Source organism: Petaurus breviceps, unplaced genomic scaffold (assembly GCF_028583685.1).
Source record: "Petaurus breviceps papuanus isolate PSGF00001 unplaced genomic scaffold, PetGlider_PUasm1.0 77, whole genome shotgun sequence".
Classification (NCBI taxonomy): Eukaryota; Metazoa; Chordata; class Mammalia; order Diprotodontia; family Petauridae; genus Petaurus; species Petaurus breviceps.
In genome coordinates this window covers 14,648,101-14,668,264 of record NW_027186492.1, presented here as the reverse complement: position 1 = coordinate 14,668,264, position 20,164 = coordinate 14,648,101, and positions in this window count along the sequence as shown.

The following is a 20,164-nucleotide window of genomic DNA, read 5'->3' as shown; positions in this document are numbered from 1 at the left end:
TTGCTTGGGAGTTGCTTCTGAAATGGACTGAGTATGTTGCGCTGCTTTTGGGCTCTTTACAGGGAATGGTATCTCTTTTGGATGAGTCAATTTACTGGAACCTCCAAGGGGCTTATTCTTAAATAGATAGGTATAATTTTCAACACCTCCAACTTCTGTCTCTGCTAGGCTCTTTTCAATTAGAGGATTACTATACTCTTCTCAGGAAGGTCAGTGAGCCTTAATTTTGGATTGGCTGTCCCAGTTCTGCTCTGGAACAACAGCTCTTTCTTTCCTGTTCATCAATGCTTTCTGATTAAAAGGTAGTTTCTCTCAGTGAGGGACTCCACCTTTACTTATGGTTCTCAGTCCAGATATACTTCCCAGATTCCTATTGAGTCTTGAGAGGAGTGACTGAGGACAGGGTTGCAGCAGCAGTCTGTGCCCTGGGGCAAGTTCATTGTTTCATTGTTTTCATGTGCAATTGAGCTTTCAATCTTCTGACCCTTTCTAAGGAGTGGATGTTTCCTTTGCCAGAAAGGCCTTTTCCTTTATATTTCAATGTCTAGTTGCTCCTCCACCCTCCCCTAGAACTTCAGAATTGATAAGTCAACCATGGAAATTATTATAATTATAAATGTGATATTGTAAACAAAAAAAAACCCAACTATAATTCTATCAGGCATGTAAAGATGTAAAATTCAAAATGCCAGGTCATAAAGCTAAATTCAGTTTTCACCTCATTCACTCATAGTCTAGAAAAGAAAATTTGATTTTTAAAATTTTAAAAATACCTTAAAATTTAGGATAAATTAGTAGCAAAGAGAAAAAAAACACATTTTTTTCTATGCTGGAAGTTATTACTATATTGTCTTTGCTTTTGTTAGAAATTAGTATCTTACCAAGAATTCCACCTGGCCATGAGTGAATTTAGAAAAAAATATTTTTATTTCACATCATTTCAGATGTATGACTTGGCTTCTAACCTCTTATGAAAAGGGTCATATGCAAGCACATGTTAAGATAGTTACAAATGCCCTTTTATAATTCATCCAGATTCAAATTTCTCACCTTGAATCCCATTGGTGAGCATTCCAGGATTCACTGACACCACCCCTTGATTACGTCTTCTCATTTCCACATTTCAATCACCCCCTTCTCATCTTTATTTACTTTATTTTTATTTAATAAAGGAAATGCCAAACCCCCCAAAAATATTCTTTGTCGTATCCCCTTTTGTCTGCATCAGATAGTATGAAAAATGATTTTCCTCAGTTGCTAAGAGAACTGACAAAAGTGTGAGTTTGAAGATTCAAACCCAGGACTTGTTCTGGGTCAATAGGCTTTATCCTCAGCCTCTGTGAATGAGACCTGGCCTTGCAGTTCTTTTGCTATATATAGGAAAGGCCTTCTCAGAACAAAGAAAAGTAGTAGGTACGCTGATTTTCAGTCAGTCAACATGCCCCACTGGCCCCTAAAAGCAGGTTTATCTCTGACATTAGCCACCAGTATGACTTCAAATTATGTTTTCATATCATTTCTGTGGAAACAAAATTCAATCATATCTTACACTATGATGAATTTAAATGCTTAAGTCATTTTCCCCAGTTTCTCGGTGTGACATTCATGACCTAGAAATGTATAATAGTACTATGGAGTGTTAACTACTGGATTCAGATGTTCTTATTTAGAAGTTAAAAATTAAATGATAACTATGTGTACTATTAGGTAAGGATCAGGTCAAATTAAAATTATGAAGTAGATAAAATTCATTTTCACTGTTTTTGAAATCTACAATTCTTTACCTTCTTTTCCACTTCAGTGCTATTCCTTTCTGTTCCTCCACAAGTGATCAGTATCCCCATGCTCTATTTCCCCTATATCCAACAAAGCTAACTGTAGGGGAAGAGATGAAACTCTTACAAAACAAAGATGTAACTGAGAACAACTCAACCCTAACAATGATCAAAGCCTTCAGATAAAGAACTGAATTTATAATTGTGGACTTTTAATTCAGTGGGGTAAAAACAAATAAACCTGCAGTGATAATATTACTTGAACTAACTTGAACTGGTAGCTTATGAAAAAATTGTTGCAAATCACTAATAATTAGAAATTCAAACGAATACAATTCTGAGGTAGAGCCAAGATGGCAGAGTAGAGACAGCAACTGAGTCAGATTCTCCCAACATTTCCCTCCAAACAAGTTTCCAGGTCACAGTTGCAGTATGGAGAAGAGTACTTCTGGTCAGTTGGAAGGGAGGAGGGGTCCTATTCACAGGTCCAAGGCAAAGAGGAGCTTTAGCTTCTGGAACTGTGACCAGGGCAGAGAGGAACTCTAATATTTATGGCCACAAGAGGATCAAGGGCCCTTCCTGGGCAAACACCAGAGCACAGACTAAGAAAACAGTAATCACATATTTCCCCAGAGTATATCACCTTGAAAACACCTAAAAGTTATAGACCCTTAGAACTAAGCTCTGAAAACAGCAACACAGAAAATGAAGCTTGGGAGAGTACCACCCCATGGACCAGGTAAGCAGAGCCCAACTTTAACATAAAATTCAAATTCAAGAAATGGGCTGGAAAAATGAACAAGCAACAACAACAAAAAAGAACTTGACCATATAAAGCTACTATGGTGACAGAGAAGATCAAGACACAAACTCAGAAGATGACAATGTAATAACAGCTACAAGCAAAGCATCAAAGAAAAATTTAGATTGGACAAAAGCCCAACAAGAATTTCAAAGGAAGTCAAAGAAAGAAATAAGATTGGTGGAGGAAAATTTTGGAAAAGAAATGAGAGAAATGTAAGAAAATTATGAAAAGATCATTAACATTAACAATTTGGCTAAAAAAAAGAACAAAAATAAGAAAAGACCTTAAAAATTGAATTAGCCAAATGGTAAAAGAGGCACAACACCTACCCAAAGAAATAAATTATGTAAAAATTAGAATTAGATAAGGAGAAGCTGATAACTATGAGACATCAAGAAACAATAAAAGTCAAAAGAATGAAAAAAATAAAAGAAAAAGTGAAATATCAGGGAAAAAAAAGCTCACCTTGAAAATAGATCTAGGAGACATAATTTTAAATTATTGGACTACCTGAAAGATTTGATTTTTTTAAAAAGAGCCTAGACATCATATTTCAGGAAATTATAAAACTGCTCACATATCTTAGAACCAGAAGTTAAAACAGAAATTGAAAGAATCCACCAATCATTTCCTAAAAGAGATCACAAAATGAAAAATTTCAGGAAATCCAAATTCCAAATAGCCAAATTCTATAGCTTCCATGTTCAAGGAGAAAATATTGCAAGAAGCCAGAAAGAAACCATTCAAATATTGTGGAATAACAGTAAGGATCACACAAGATTTAGGAACTTTCACATTAAAAGAATGGAAGAATTGGAATATGATATTCTAGAAGGCAAAAGAGCTAGGATTATAGAATAATATATCCAACAAAACTAAGTATAATCCTTTTCAGGGGAGTGGGGAGGAAGGGCGGGTATGGGAAGTCCATTTAATGAAACAGAGGACTTTCAGACATTCCTAATGAAGAGACCAGGGCTGAATTGAAAATTTGACATTCAGACACAAGGTTCAAGAGAAGCACAAAAAGATATACATCAAAGAGAAATCATAAGGGAATTTCAGTAAAGTTAAACTGTTTGTATGCTCAGGCAGGAAGATGATACATGTTAATCCTAAGAACTTCATCATTATTAGGGCAATTGGAAGGAGTCTACATAGACAGAAGGCAACAGTTGGTAAGTCAGTTACATTGAAATGATCTGAAAAAAAATGGAAGAGATGAGAAGAGGGATGCATTGAGAGAAAGTGGAAGGGGAAGGGAGAATGGGAAAAATTATCTCACATAAAAGAGGCACAGAAGGATGAACTTTTACAATGGAGAGAGCAATAGGGGAGTGGGAGGCAATGCTTAAAACTTACTCTCATCATAATTGGTTCAAAGATGCAAGAAAAAAATATATACATGTATATGTATGTATATATTCAGTTGGATATAGAAATCTAGCTTAACCAACAGGGAAGTGGGGGAAAGGGGATAAGAGAAACAGGGAAGGGGATAAAGGGGTGGATTAAAGGAAGCAATGGTCAGAAGCAAAAGAGACTTTAGAAGAGGGACTGGGTTAAAAGAGAGAGATAAAGAGGATAAACAGAAGAAAATAGTATGGAGAGAAAGTCACAGTAATCACACCTGTGAATGTGAATGGGACAAACTCACTTATAAAAAAAGAAGCAGATAGTAGAATGGATTAGAAACCAGAATCTTAAAATATGGTGTTTATAAGAATATACTTGAAACTGGAAGACACACAGAATTAAAATATGGGTCTGCAGTAAAACATATGCTACTTCAGTTGAAGCAAAAGAAAAAAAATGTCAGGGATAGCAATCATGATCTTAGACAAATTAAAAGCAAAAATAGACAATTAAAAGAGATAAGCAGAAAAACTACATTTTGCTGAAAGGTACCATTGGCAATGAAGTAACATCAGTACTAAATATATATGCACCAAATGGTAGAGCATTCAAATTCTTAAAGGAACAATTAAATGAGTTAAAGGAGGAAACAGATAGTAAAACTGTACTAACAAGACACCTCAACTTTCCGCTCTCCAAACTAGAGAAATTTAATAATAAAACAAGTAAGAAAGACATTAAGAAGGTGAATAGAATTACAGTCAATCCTCAGCATTTGCACATTTAGCTTTCATGACTTCAAGTAACTTCATTTTCACTTTCGTTATGGAAACCTTGCATATTTATGGCTATCCACAGTAGAGAAAAAAATGAGAGGCACAATGTGCAAAAGATTGTGGAGGGGCTGATATCCTACTAGGCCCTTCACTGGTCTTGTTTACCCTACAATTTACCCCTACAGTTATAAAGAGCTCCCCATGCATTTATTGCATGTTTTCATTGTTTGCTTTTTTATTATTAATTAATTTTTTGTTTTCAATATTTACTTCCACAAGATTTTGAGTCCCAAAGTTTCTCCCCATCTCTCCCTCCCACCTCAGGAAAGCATGCATTTTGATTACCACCTTCCCCCAATCTGCTCTCCCTTCTATCACACACACACACACACACACACACACATACACACACAGAGATACACAAACCTTCTCTTATCCCCTTCCCTTTTGTTTTTCTGTAGGGCAAGATAAATCTCTACACCTTGTTCCCTGTATTTCTTATTTCCCAGTTGCATGTAAAAACAATTTTTAACATTTATTTTTAAATTTTGAGTCACAAATTTTCTCCCTTCCTCTCTCCCCACCCACCCTCATTGAGAAGGCAAGCAATTCATTATAGGTCATACATGTGTAGTCATGCAAAACACTTCCATAATAGTCATATTGTGAAAGACTAATTATATTTCCTGTCATCCTATCCTGCCCCCCATTTATTCTGTTTTCTCCTTCAACCCAGTTCCTTTCAAAAGTGTTTCTTTCTGATTATCCCCTCCCCCTATCTGCCCCCCCTTCTATTGTCCCCACTCTCTTATCCCCTTCCTCCATACTTTCCTGTAGGCTAAGATAGATTTCCATACTTAATTGAGTGTGTATGCTATTTCCTCTTTAAGTCAAATCCTATGAGAGTAAGGCTCACTCATTCCTTCTCACCTCACCCCTTTTCCCCTCCACTGTAAAAGCTTTTTCTTACCTCTTTTACGTGAAATAATTTACCTCATTCTACCTTTCCCTTTCTCCTTCTCCCAGTACATTCCTCTCTCACTCCTTAATTTTATTTTTTAGATATTATCCCTTCATGGTTAACTCACCCTGTGTCCTCTTTGTGTATATGTGCGTGTATGTATGTGTATGTGCATGTATATATGTATGTGTATATGTGTGTATATATACACACATGTATATCCTCTGACAATCTGTGGACCAAGAACTTCGAAGGCAGCTGCTGCTGCCACCACCATGGTTGCAGCCCCAGGGCTTGGGCCAGACTCTCACTCAGGTCAAACAGACCTTTCCTACTGACCTTCTAAGCTGTCTTTGGCATTTGCGGGTTGAGAAGTCTGGAAATCCTCACAAGTGCCAGTAATTTAGTCCCCTGAGCCCTGTTTCAGGTTTTCTGGGGCCCAGTCTGTGCTGGTGTGTTTTGCACTGGACTGTGATCTTCTCTCAGACTGGTGCAACAGAACTTTCCTGTTGACCTTTCGGGTTGTTTTAGACTAGAAAGTTGTTTCACTGTAATATCATGGGTTCTGCTGCTCTAGAATCTGTTTAGAGTCATTTTTATAGGTATTTGGAGAGGCTTGGGGGAGAGCTCAAGCAAGTCCCTGCTTTTACTCCTCCATCTTGGGTCTGCCCTCATTGTTTGCTTTTAAAGCTCAAGGTTTATGTTGGAATTATGACCCCAAAGCATAGTACAAGACATTTGGGCTCTAAGCCTGTGTGCAAAGTCACTAATGTAGCTTAGTGAGAAGATAAAGGTGTTAGATAAACTTCATGCCAGAGTGTCTGCAGCAACTGTTGACCATGAAAGATTACAGTTTTTGGTGGTCATGGGAACCTAACTCTACTTTCCTTAGATTCAGTATATCAACATTCATATATATTTTTTTTATTTTTACACTGTTTTCTAGGAATGTTACCCTGACAAAAATTGAGGATTGATTGACTCTATAGAACAGCTAGATATGCTAGAGCTCTGAAGAAAATTGAATGGGAATAGAAAGGATTATACATCTTCATCTTCACAAAAATTAACTATGTATGTATTAGGGCATAATAACCTCACAAACAAATGTAGAAAAGCAGAAAAGTTAAATGCACTCTTTTTGGACCATAATGTAAAAAACAAACAAACAATAAATGGTCTTGTAAGCATAAATTCAAAATTAATTAGAAACTAAGCCTAAAGAATGAGGAATCAAAGAACAAATCATAGAAATGGTCAAGAATTTTATTAAAGAGAATGACAACCACATACCAAAATTTGTGTGATGGGGACAATTTTATTTATTTAAATGATGAGAGAGAAACAGACAGACAGAGAGACAGAGAGAGATAGAGAGGGAGGGAGGGAGGAAGAGAGAGCAGACCAATGAAAATTGGGCATGCTATTTAAAAAATAGAAAAAGAATAAATTTAGAGTCTCCAAACACCAGAATGGAAGTCCAGAAAATCAAAGGAAAGAATAATAAAACTGAAAGTTAAAAAAAAATTATTGAACCACTAAATAAAACTAGGAGTTGATTTTATGAAAAAAAAAAACCACAGTAAAAAAGATCAGCGATTAGTTAAAATTAGAAAAAAAAAAAAACAAAGAAGAAAACCAAGTTATCAACATAAAAAGTGAAAAGGTTAAATGCACCATTAATGAAGATGAAATTGAAGCAATTATTTGGGGCTATTTTTCCCAATTGTCTGCCAATAAAACTGACAATCTACATGAAATGGATAAATATTTAAAAAATACAAATTTCCCAAGTTAACTGAAGAGGAAACAGAATACTTAAATAATGTTATCTTGGAAAAAGAGAAATTTATCAAGCCTTAAATGAGCTCCTTAAAACATAGTCCTTAGGACCAGATGGATTTACAAGTGAATTTTACTAAACATTTAAAGGATAATTAATTCCAATACTATATAAACTATTAAAAAAATATATATGATGTTGTCCTGCCAAATTCCTTCCATAGTACAAATGTGATTGTGATATCTAAACCACAGAGATCAAAAACAGAAAAAATTGTATATACCTGTTTCCCTAATGAATATTGTTGTAAAATTTTTAAATAAACTTCTAAAAAAGAGATTACAATAATATATCCCCTTCCTCCCTACTTTCCTGTAGGCTAAGATAGATTTCCATACTTAATTGAGTGTGTTTGGACATTTTCACTCAATAATACTGCTAGTAGGTCTTTATGCCAAAGAGATCAAATGAAAAAGGAAAAGGACCTACATGTACAAAATATTCATAGTAGCTCTTTTTGTGATGGTAAAGAATTTGAAATTTAGGGGATGCCTGTCAATTTGGGGAATGGCTGAACAATGATTGTGATGAAATAATATTGTACTATAAAATATGATACACAGGATGGTTTCAGAAAAACCTGGTGCAATAGTCATGAAATTTGAAGATTCCTTTGTATTGCTGAGCTAGCAGGTACTTAGCACCTAGTTCCAAATTAAGCCTCTGTAAAGAAACAGGAGGTATCAACCCCTGTTGCTAAGGTAACAGGAAGGGGCTGAAAAGGGAGGAGCTATACCATACCTAAGGAAGAGCACAGGCTGGACAGATAGAATTTCCTGGGGCAAGCATTGTAGAGGCAGATCAGCTGCTTCTGGAAGAGAGAGAGAAAGAGAGAGAGAGAGAGAGAGAGAGAGAGAGAGAGAGACAGAGACAGAGAGAGACAGAGAGACAGAGAGACAGAGAGAGAGAGACAGAGGGAGAGAGAGAGAGAGAGAGAGAGAGAGAGAGAGAGTTTCTCTCAGCAAGCATCTGGAGGCTGGGCTGCTACTGCTGGACAAAAGACTGAACTGAGAATTGAGAAGAACTGAGAGGAGAAATGAAAATTGAGAACTGACACAGAACTTGGACTTGTGGTGGCAAAACTCAAACTTGTGGTGGAAAGACTTCCAAGGGCCACCTGGAGCTGCTGAAGCCTGAGGAAGCATGATTGTGGTGCCAGTATTTTCTGCAAATATTGTTGTGCCTTTGTTAATGTGTATGAATGTTATTGTGGCTTCTTTAAGCCTTATCTTCCCAGGAACATAAACTGTGAAGGATTTGAGATGGTCTGGACAATGTGAGCTTCAATGTGGAGCAGGTACTGCACTGACAGCTGGACAAGAAATTGGGAGTTGTCTGTTTTTGAACCCAGGTGACAGTTTGGTGGATTCAGGTAGGAGCTACCTGCCCCAAGTCAACATGAAAAGACCTCTCCATGGATACTGAGTAGTGACTGATGAAATTGTGATTCACTTGTGACCTAGGAGTGGATGGCTTTTGTACTTTCTACTAACCCTTAAGAGGCTACTGAGTAATGACTGTTGAAGTTGAACCCTATAGGTAGATGTAAGTAGAGAACTTTGACTTTTGTACTTTGTGTCCCTTAAGGAGACAAGCCTCCTCAAGCATGATTGGATGATTAAGTTACTAAATGATTGTACTTTGTTTAAACTATGTGACCATTTTGGTGAAAACTATGTGGCCATTTTAGCAATAAGCTGTTGAGTTGTGACATGGTGAATGCTGTATTTTGATTTTCTGTGAATGTTTTGCTTTGATTTGTTATTGAATAAATAGAGTTTGCTATACTATGTAATCAGAACCTTGCTTTTTTTGGGGGGGGAATTGGAGTTAAGTGACTTTTGCCCAAGGTCATATGGCTACTAAGTGTTAAGTGTCTGAGGATGGATTTGAACTCAGGTCCTCCTGACTCCAGGGCCAGTGCTCTATTCACTGTGCCACCTAGCTGCCCCTGTAATCAGAACCTTGAAAGCTGTTCACAGCAGCAGTCCTCTAGAAAGCTGCTCATGCATGGCTTTACACCTGGGAAGATTCCTGTGAATTGATGCAGTATAAAGTAAACAGAACCAGAACAATATACACAGTAAAAGCAATATTGCAACAATGATCATTTGTGAAAGACTTAGCTACCCTGATCAATAAAATGATACAAAACTATTCCAAAAGACTCATGGTGAAAAAATGCTATCTACCTCCAGTAAGAAAACTATGAACTTTGAGTGCAAATTGAAGTATAATTTTTTTCCACTCTATTTTTCTTGCTTTTTTTGGTATCATGGCTAATATGGAAATATGTTTTGCACAATTTCACAAGAATAGCTGATATCAGATTGCTTAACTTCTCTAAGGCTGGGGAAGGGACTGTAGTGAGTGAGAGAACTTGAAACTTTAAAAATGTTAAGAATAAATTAATTTTAAATTTTGCAAAATAAATCAATTCTGAGATTTTACCTCATGCCCATCAGATTGGCAAAGGTGACAAAAGGAAAAAGAAAATTATAAATGGTGAAGGGGCTACAGAAAAACAGACTCATTGATGCACTGTTGGTTTATCTGTGAATGGATCCAACCATTCTGGAAAGTAATTTAGAATTATGCAGAGAATGTCCTTTGATTAAGTTATTCTACTTCTAAGCTATTTCCCAGAAAGATCAAAGAAAGAGAGAAAAGGTACTATATATACATCATTGCTCTTTTAATGGCGAAAAAACAAAAATATAAATACCCTTGTGACAATGGGGATGCCCATCAATTGGGGAATGAATGAACACATTCTAGTATATGAATAAAATGGAATATTATTATGTTGTAAGAAATGAAAAGATTGTTTCAAATAGATATGGAAAGACTTGTATGAATTGATGCAAAATGAAGTAAGCAGAACTAGAAAGAATTTATATACTTAAATATCAATATCATAAAAATGAACAACTCTGCAAAATATCATTGATCAAATTAAATTATTAATCATGATTCTAGATAGAGAAGAATGCGATTTCACAACAGAAAGAATATAGCCTAAAATGTAAAATAAAAACACATTTTTAGATGTGACCAGTGTGGGAATTTGTTTGACTTAATTGTGGCTTATGTGATACAGAGACTTTTTAATTCTTTCATCTTTTTTTCAATAGATGGGGAGAGGTGGGAGAAAATGGTTGTAAGTTTTGGTTAGGTTTTTTTTGTACTGCTTTCTCTCTATACATATTACATTTATACATATGTAATATTTATTATACACACACATGTACACACACATACACAGTGACTTCTTGGACAAGGGAAGAAGAGGGAGAGGGAAGGACAAATTTAAAGTATGATGTGTAAACAAAAAGTATAAACAGAAATAAGATTCAACTTTTAAGAAATGTTGGAGTTGAAAGAGATCTCAGCAATCATTTATTCCATGATTGCCTGCCACATGTGCAGGATGCCTCTGAGTCTTAGACATCTCTCTAAGACTCTAAGTTACAGAGCAGTTGCTGCATCTATACTGATAGGAATTTCTTCATGAGTTCCCTACTCCAGTAAAATAAGATGTGCTCCCCCTCCCCCATTTTCCTAGTAACAGTTTCTGCTAGAGATGCAATCCAGCTTTAATGAAAAGGGGGTCAAAAGTTAGAAAACTGAGGGTGCAAACATTGCCTCTAATATGTACTACTTGTGAAGGAAAGAGGGACTTGATTTGTGACTTCATTGGTACATGGTGTTCATCTACCAGTAAATTTGTTCTGTAACTTAGGGTATTAGAAGGCTTTCCTAGGGTCATTGAAAGCTTAGAGATTTGAGCTGGGTCACACAGAGGGAAGGACTTGAACCTTAACCCAATTCTGAGGCTGTGTTTCTATCCCCTCTAGCACACTTCCAGCAGAAGCTATAGAGTATAAAATTTCTTGATGGAATAATCAGAATTCTTAACAAAGATTCCAAGTTTTTCATCTCAGTCTCCACCAGCAAAGGGCTGTTTATTGATGGATTCCTCCCACCATCAATGTTACATGGTCACCTACAGATGAATCTTATACCCTCCACTCCCTGGCTGTAAGCTGCCACTTTGGTGAAGTTTGATAAGACTGTTAAAAATCAAGGAGAGTCAAAGAAAATGGCTCCTTCTCCAAAGGAGAGAGAAGACAGGGAGGATGGGGACATGTTAGAAGATGAAGAAAAAAACAATAGAGAAGATGTCATGGTCCCTCGGTAGAAGGGCATGAAAGTTATTACTAAACAGCAAATAAGGTACCACCAACCAAAAAATCCATTGTTGTTGCCACACCTGCCAAGAAAGCAGTCATGAGGCCTAGTTAAGAAAGTCACCATGGCTCCTGCCAAAAAGTGGCTACCCCAGTTAAAGAGGTCATCACATCAGAAAAGAAGTGAGCCACTCCAGATAAAGAAGCAGTCACCCCAACCAAAGGGGCAAAAAAAAAAATGGGAGGAGTGACAATAAAGACGATGGTGAATCTGAAGAAGAGGACAGTGAAGATGAGGATAAAGAATCTGAACACAGGGGAGAAATTAGGAAAGATGGGAAGAATAATTCTTGGAGCAAATACAACAGCAAGCAGCCAGACTCAGACAGAGTGCTAAATAGCCTCAACTACAGAGTCACTGAACAGTCTGCAGAAGTGTTTAAGAAGGCGATGTCCATCGGCTTATCCTAGAACATCAGGCTGACCTAAAGGGAACACGTTCATAGAATTTGCCTTGAAGCCTTGATTCATATGACAACATTGAAATTGAAAGCAGAGCCATGTGATTGGTGATAAAGGGATAGAAAGTGTGTAATAGAGAACCAAGGAGATGGAACTACAAAACTTTGTTCATGAAGTTTGTCTGAAGACACAGCAGAAGAAACATTGAAAGATTCATTTCAGGGCTATGTTGGTGCCAGGATAGTCACAGACTGGTAGACAGGGTCATCTAAAGAGTTCAACTTTGTGAACTTTGACTCAGAAAAAGATGCTAAAGCTATGAAAGAGGCCATGGAAGATGGGGACATCAACAGAAATAAAGTAACTCTAGAGGTTTTGGAGAACAAAGGGGTGGTCATGGAGGCAGTGGTCTTAAAGTTGTTAGAGGAGGCTGGGGGGACTTTGGTGGCAAAGGCTGGGAAAACTTTGGATGTCAGGGTAGGATTCTAATGAGGCTGAGGGGGAGGAGGAGGAGGAGGAGACAAAAAAACCCCAAGGAAAGACAATTAAGTTTGAATAGCATCTCCCAATTTTCTTTTCCCCTACTATTTGAATAGACTCTGGGGGTGTTATCCTGTCATCTAATCATTGACAGAGCCTTCTGAGGACATTCCAAGACAAATATGAAGTCTAGACGTTGTCTTGGCAAAAGTTGAATGACATTTCAAGGGACCAAATGAGTTTTCATATATATATATATATATATGACACAGGTGATAGATGCAGGAGTTAACCATTTTGTCTTTAAATTGTCTTAAGTTTATAATATTATACTCCATGTACCTTTTTTCCAACACAAAATAAAATGAACATTCCAGGAAGCTCAGAAGTTTGAGACAGTCCACATCTATTTAAAAGGAGAAAAGCATCTATCTGTTCCCATGTTGTCTCTCCCATTAGATTGTAATATCCTTGAGATGAAGAACGATCTTTTGCCTCTTTTTGTATTCCTAGCTCTCAGCACAGTGTCTGATGCATAGCAGGCACTAAATAAATGTTTATTGGTTAATGGATTTTTCTGGAAATATCCAGGTAGTAAAGTCTGATTCTTGCTGATATATCAGACACATTTCTATGACTCTGGAAGTTCAATTGTTGTTTAATAATTTTTTCCCGTGATGTCTGACTCTCTGTGCTTCTTTTGGGGGGTTTTCTTGGCAAAGATCCTGGAGTGGTTTGCCGTTTCCTTCTTCAGCACATTTTGCAGATGAGAAAATTGAAGTAAGGAGAGGGGCACGGTAAGTGACTTGCCCAGGGTAACATAGCTAGTAAGTTTCTGAGGTCAGATTTGAACCTAGTCTTCCTAACTCTGCACCATCTAGTTGTCCACTCAGTACAAGGTAAATAAAGGAGAACCTTCCTTTGTACTCCTTTCCCGTTTCCTATTCTGTAGTTCCCACCTTCTTTTCAGATCTTTCTATGGAATTTCCTCTCTGACTTTCTTCCCCTTTTTTGCATGGCTGATTTCTTAGAAAGTTGCTTACAAAGTGTAAATATGGCCGACTCTACCCTCATTAGAGACAGCATGAACTCATTTTTGCCAGCTTCTTGTACTGTGTGTTAAACACCTACCTTTCTAACTTTATTTCACATTTATCCCCTTTACCTACTCTATGTTTCTACCAACCTGGATTACTCACTGACTTCAGAGAATTTAATGTACTTCTCTCACCTTTGCTCCTTCTATTCTTCATGCCTATAATAGCTTTGCCCTCCTCTCCAGCTCACCAATCCGGTCATACCATATTGACCTGTTTATATCTAATATATCTTTCAAGATCCACTTGAAATATCACTTCCTCCTTGAAACCTTCTTGATCATTGTCCCCTTTCTCAAGTTAGAATTATTCTCTTCCTGTGTACCTTGATTGAACATTATTCCTACTTTTTATGTATTTATAATTTACTCTGTATTATAGTTCATAGGATTTGGAGCTTGAGCATGCTCTAGAAGTCATCTTTTCCAACACTGATTTTAGACAAGAAAAAACTAATGCCTTGATAGGTGAAGTAATTTACCTAAAGTAATATGGGTTGTTAAGGAGGAGAATCAGGATATGGCTCCCTGATCCCAAACCCAAACTGTGTCTACTGCGATATATTATTATATACTCTTCCTTCCCTAGTAGATTATAGGCATCTTGGTCAGAATCCTTATTTTAGTCTGTACTAAAACATATACTAGTGTTTTACATATAGTGAACAATTAATGTTTGATAACATGGAAGGAATGATCAAAGTGAAATTTGATTTTGATCCATGGTCTCCTTGGATTTTTGTGGTTGTTGTTCAGTCATTTCAAGAATGTAATTATGAAGTTTAAAATGCCTGAATCTACCCCAGATGGAGGCAGGCAGTCCCCAAACTCTCTATGGGCATATTCAAAACCTAGGAGTTCTAGGAACACATTTTAGATGCTTAGATTCAGATCAATGCCCTCAAGGGCTAACAGGGATCCTCAAAATGTTCCACTTGCAGTCAAAACTTGTAGGGTATAAGTGTCTACTCAGCTGGGCATCTCGGGACACAGGGCATCTCCCTGCTTCTTTTCTTTGCTATTGCTCCAACACTGGCAGTGACTACTGATGCTTACCCTGACTGATTCCTAGTGCAGCTGGATCATCATCTGTACTACATGGTGCTCTGATTACTCCTCACTGCTGCTTTCTCATCACTAATGAAATGGCAGGGCTGGGCTCCAGGAATGTGACTCTTACTCATCTATCCATTTTCTCTTTCTTTCTTTTTCTTCCTTCTTTGTTCTTTCCTTCCTCCCTCCCTCCCTTCCTTCCTCCCTCTCTCCCTCCCTCCCCCCTCCCTTCCTCCCTCTGTCTCCCTCCCTTACTCTCTCTCTCCCTCCCTCCTTTCTCTCCTTCCTTCCTTCCTTCCTCCCCCCCCCCCCTCCTTCCCTCACGCTGTCTAACCTCACAAACCCGTCAAGGTAATTCCATAAAGAAATGAAGAATGGAAAATGGGAATAGGCCTCTCTGACTGAAGGAAGGAAGGAAGATAATACATAAATCTGAGTCATTCTTGATTAAATTTTCAAGTAGTTTGGGAGTTTGGATACATAGTGGCATTAATTAAAGGAAGCTTAATTTTATTATTTATTTCATTTTTGAAAACTGTTGATCTCAGCTTTTTTCCCCCAATAACCGAATAGCTTTATGTGAATAGTTAGCTACTTCATTCTATTTTCTTTAGTTTGAGTACCTTAATTACTATGGTTCAGGAAGAGGTTCAAGTTTGATGTTCCATAAGATACCAGTCTTGGTTCGTGTCTTGTAGTCAGACTCAACATAGAATTTCTCACACACTATACTTGAAGAATTCATGATTTTGGAACTAGATAATAATATTGGATGAGAAGCAAGGATTGTTGGGTTGGCAGAAACACAAATAGGTTGCACTTCTAGCAGAATATTACTCAGACCTTAAAGCTCAGCTTCCAGTAACCAAATCTTTTGGTGGAAACCTCCCTTCATATTTTTTCAGAACACTTTGGTTGGAAACAGATGGTTTGGCTGTTTCTACACTTGAGGTGGTGGGATCCCTTCAGGATCATTCCAAATGAAACTTTCACTCAAATGACTCAGCTATCATCCTTCTGCTGCCACATGTGGATAGGCAGCTCTGGATGAAATATTTTATTTAATTCTGATTATTTTCCATAAAGCCAATATGTTTATTTGTGAGGTACTTTGGTTCAATCAGTAACGACTCTATTGCCATTTTCCTAGAAACCCAAACTGCCTCTTAAAATACCTGGCCTTCTAACTTGTTAGGGGGTAGAATTATTAATGACGAAAATATGTTTTAACATTTCCTCAAATACAAATATTAAATTATGAAAATTATCATAGGTCTCTAAATCCCACAAAGTGCATTTTCATAAATACCCACACTATACCAGTAACCCCTGCACTATACAGGAGCTAAACATCCATTTATCTTGCAATTTTTTTTAAAGGCAAGGAGAAAAAGGAAAGAAGGAAAAGATTTCTGACTTTTTAAAAAGTGTTTAATTGACCTAGAAATTGATCCTACATCACTAAGATAAACTCATTTATTTGAGGGCTACAAAACTCAGTAGTATAATACCAGTATAATACCTTGCCTCTCCTTTCACTTATAATATCATTTAAAGACAGGATTTAACCTCCTAGATTCTAGTTCTTGGACAACCCTATAGAGTCACTTTTTCATAACTTTGGTTAGACTACGCTGAAGAAATGATTTCTGTCAAAGTAGTAGTGAGTTCCAAGGAGTTGTTCTTCAGGATACCTAGTGAGTTACACTAGAAAGGGAATTAGATATGGGCCCCTGAGGACTTGGTTTTAAATCTTGGCCCTTTGACTCAGTGCTTTTGTGACCTTACACATGTCACTTAACCTCTTAGACTTCAGTTACCTTGTCTATAAAATGGAAACAGGGAAGATATTCCCTCCAGATCCTAAGACTTACCAACTTCCTAAATGCTGGATTCAGGTAGTCATTGAATTGTTCATTAAAAATAAAAGATTTAGGCATACTAACAGCCAAACTGTTATTCCTATGTATATTTTCTCCACTCTGGGCTCATATCCTTCCCATGTAATTGACAAGAAGATACAGAAGTAATTGGTTGACGGGTGTGGCAAAGTCCAGTGGGTTAGTTTTGTTTTAAGGCAAAGTGATGGTTGTAGAAATTTAGCTTTTCAAGGCTGCTCCTCTGAGTCTGTACCTTATTCTGGGAGGGTCTGGGTGACGTTATTTTTCAAGGCTATGCTGAAAGTTAGGATGATGGACTAGAAAAAACCCTAGATTTGGAGTGACAGGACCTAGGTTCTGCTAATTCCTGCCTAAGTAACCATGGGCAACTTACTTCAATTTTCAGGGCCTCAGTTTCCTCATCTGTAAAACCAGAGATTTGTTCTAGAGACTCTCTAAGATTCCCTCCCAGCTCTCACTCTATAATATGCTCACCAACACAGAGCACATTTTGTTGTTCAGTTGTTTCAGTCACATCTGATTCTTTGTGACCCCACCTGGGGTTTTCTTGGCAAACATACTGGAGTGGTGTAATGTAATGCCAAAAGAAGGCAACTTCCCAGGTTCAAAATACCAGCATAGGTGCTCTCTATTTTATTCAGTGACAAACCAAGAACAGAGAAGATCAAAACATGACATCATTCAAAATACAGCATTTACTAAGTGTGATTAAATAATCTCCAAGGACTACCCCACCCCAGGACCTTCCAATCATTCAATCAATTACAAAGTCTCTGTTCTAAATACTTCTCCACCCCTAGGCTATACCTTAATTAAGTCCACCACAAAGCCCCTCTTCTCAAATGGAGATTAGTTTCCAAACATAAGGTCAAAAGTTCCCCACCCCTGGATCACAATTGAATCTACCCCAGAGTTACATCAAGTTTAAACACAGCACTTAATACCCAAATGGAGGTCTTTTCTTCATCTTGACACGAGGCAAGTTCTCAGCAATCTTAGTTCCTGGGGAGACAAGGCTTAGCAAAGCCACAAGATACATTGCCAGTCCCTTCATGAATTTATCCTCTGTCTGTGGAACAGTCCTAGAACCCCTGAACACATTAGCAAAGCCCTCTCCCAGGATTTCTGTAAACATACAACAAGAAAATCCTTCTTCAGGGCTTCTGAACCAACAGAAAGGCTCCCAGACCCCTGCAACAACAGCACTGTCCTTCACCAGTGGACAGTATTCATTCTGTCTGCAGGACAGTGTCCAGACCCCTGCAACAACAGCACTGTCCCTCACCAGTGGACAGTATTCACTCTCTGTCTGCAGGACAGTCTCAGGGCTTCTTAGCGAACAGCCAGGTTCCAGGACTTCTTCAACAAAAGGACTGTCTTTCACCAGTGGACAAATCTGGCAAAACAACATCAAAACAGACAGACAGAGTACCAGCAAAACAGCCATGTCTCCTCAGTCCTTGGCAGCTCAGGGGGCAGGTCTCAAAAGTCCAGGGCAATTCAAAGCGGCCACCAGCAATCCTCTTAGTCTCTCTCTCTCTCCACGAGGTGCTGCTTCCAAAAAAGATCTTCCGCCTCTCTCTTGTGTCTCCAAATCTACATCACCAGCTCCTCCCACTTCAGGACTTTCTTTTCACATCAACAAGCCCATCCCACAGGTGGGATTAACAAACTCTGGGTTTTAATACAATCAATTTGAAAACCAAGCCAATACAGGGGAATCTTTAATTGCCATTACTATCACATTCCACCCCTCCAGGATCCTTGGCCTTACAATCTCAATCTAAATGGCCATGGATCCTGGAACAAATAGAGGCACTATGCTTTGTACTCCTTGCCAACTACACCATAATGTAATGTAATGTAAAAATGTGATAGTAATGGCAATTAAAGATTCCCCTGTATTGGCTTGGTTTTCAAATTGATTGTGTTAAAACCCAGAGCTTGTTAATCCCACCTGTGGGATGGACTTTTTGATGTGAAAAGAAAGTCTTGAACTGGGAGGAGCTGGTGACGTAGATTTGGAGAGACACTAGAGAGAGGCGGGAGATCTTTTTGGAAGCAGCACCTCGTGGGGAGAGAGAGAGACTAAGAGAATTGCTGGTGGCCTCTTTGAATTGCCCTGGACTTTTGAGACCTGCCCCCTGAGCTGCCAAGGACTGAGGAGACATGGCTGTTTTGCTGGTACTCTGTCTGTCTGTTTTGATGTTGTTTTGCCAGATTTGTCCACTGGTGAAAGACAGTCCTTTTGTTGAAGAAGTCCTGGAACCTGGCTGTTCGCTAAGAAGCCCTGAGACTGTCCTGCAGACAGAGAGTGAATACTGTCCACTGGTGAGGGACAGTGCTGTTGTTGCAGGGGTCTGGACACTGTCCTGCAGACAGAATGAATACTGTCCACTGGTGAAGGACAGTGCTGTTGTTGCAGGGGTCTGGGAGCCTTTCTGTTGGTTCAGAAGCCCTGAAGAAGGATTTTCTTGTTGTATGTTTACAGAAATCCTGGGAGAGGGCTTTGCTAATGTGTTCAGGGGTTCTAGGACTGTTCCACAGACAGAGGATAAATTCATGAAGGGACTGGCAATGTATCTTGTGGCTTTGCTAAGCCTTGTCTCCCCAGGAACTAAGATTGCTGAGAACTTGCCTCGTGTCAAGATGAAGAAAAGACCTCCACTTGGGTATTAAGTGCTGTGTTTAAACTTGATGTAACTCTGGGGTAGATTCAATTGTGATCCAGGGGTGGGGAACTTTTGACCTTATTGTGCTCTGTGATTGACAAATGAAGGAACTTTTGACCTTATGTTTGGAAACTAATCTCCATTTGAGAAGAGGGGTTTTGTGGTGGACTTAATTAAGGTATAGCCTAGGGGTGGAGTAGTATTTAGAACAGGGACTTTGTAATTGATTGAATGATTGGAAGATCCTGGGGTGGGGTAGTCCTTGGAGATTATTTAATCACACTTAGTAAATGCTGTATTTTGAATGATGTCATGTTTTGATCTTCTCTGTTCTTGGTTTGTCACTGAATAAAATAGAGAGCACCTATGCTGGTATTTTGAACCTGGGAAGTTGCCTTTGCTTGGCATTACATTACAAGTGGTCTGCCATTTCCTTTGCCAGCTCATCTTACAGATGAGGAAACTAAGGTAAACAGGGCTAGGTGACTTGCTCAGGGTCACACAGCTAGTAAGTGTTTGAGGCCAGATTTGGACTTAGGAAGGTGAGTCTTGCTGACTCCAGGCCTGGCACTCTAACTACTATGCCACCTAACTGTCCCCCACATTTATCTTGTGGTAATCATGAGCAGAAACTTTATTTTTTTATTCTGTGCCCTTGACAATCCCAGGCAAAGTTTTATTGAATAAATCTTAAAATGAATATATGACTATCCTATCACCTCTACCACCCACTAACAATTTTTGACCCGCAGTTTGAATTCTATTGAATTAAACTTTCAAAAGCAATTGAATTC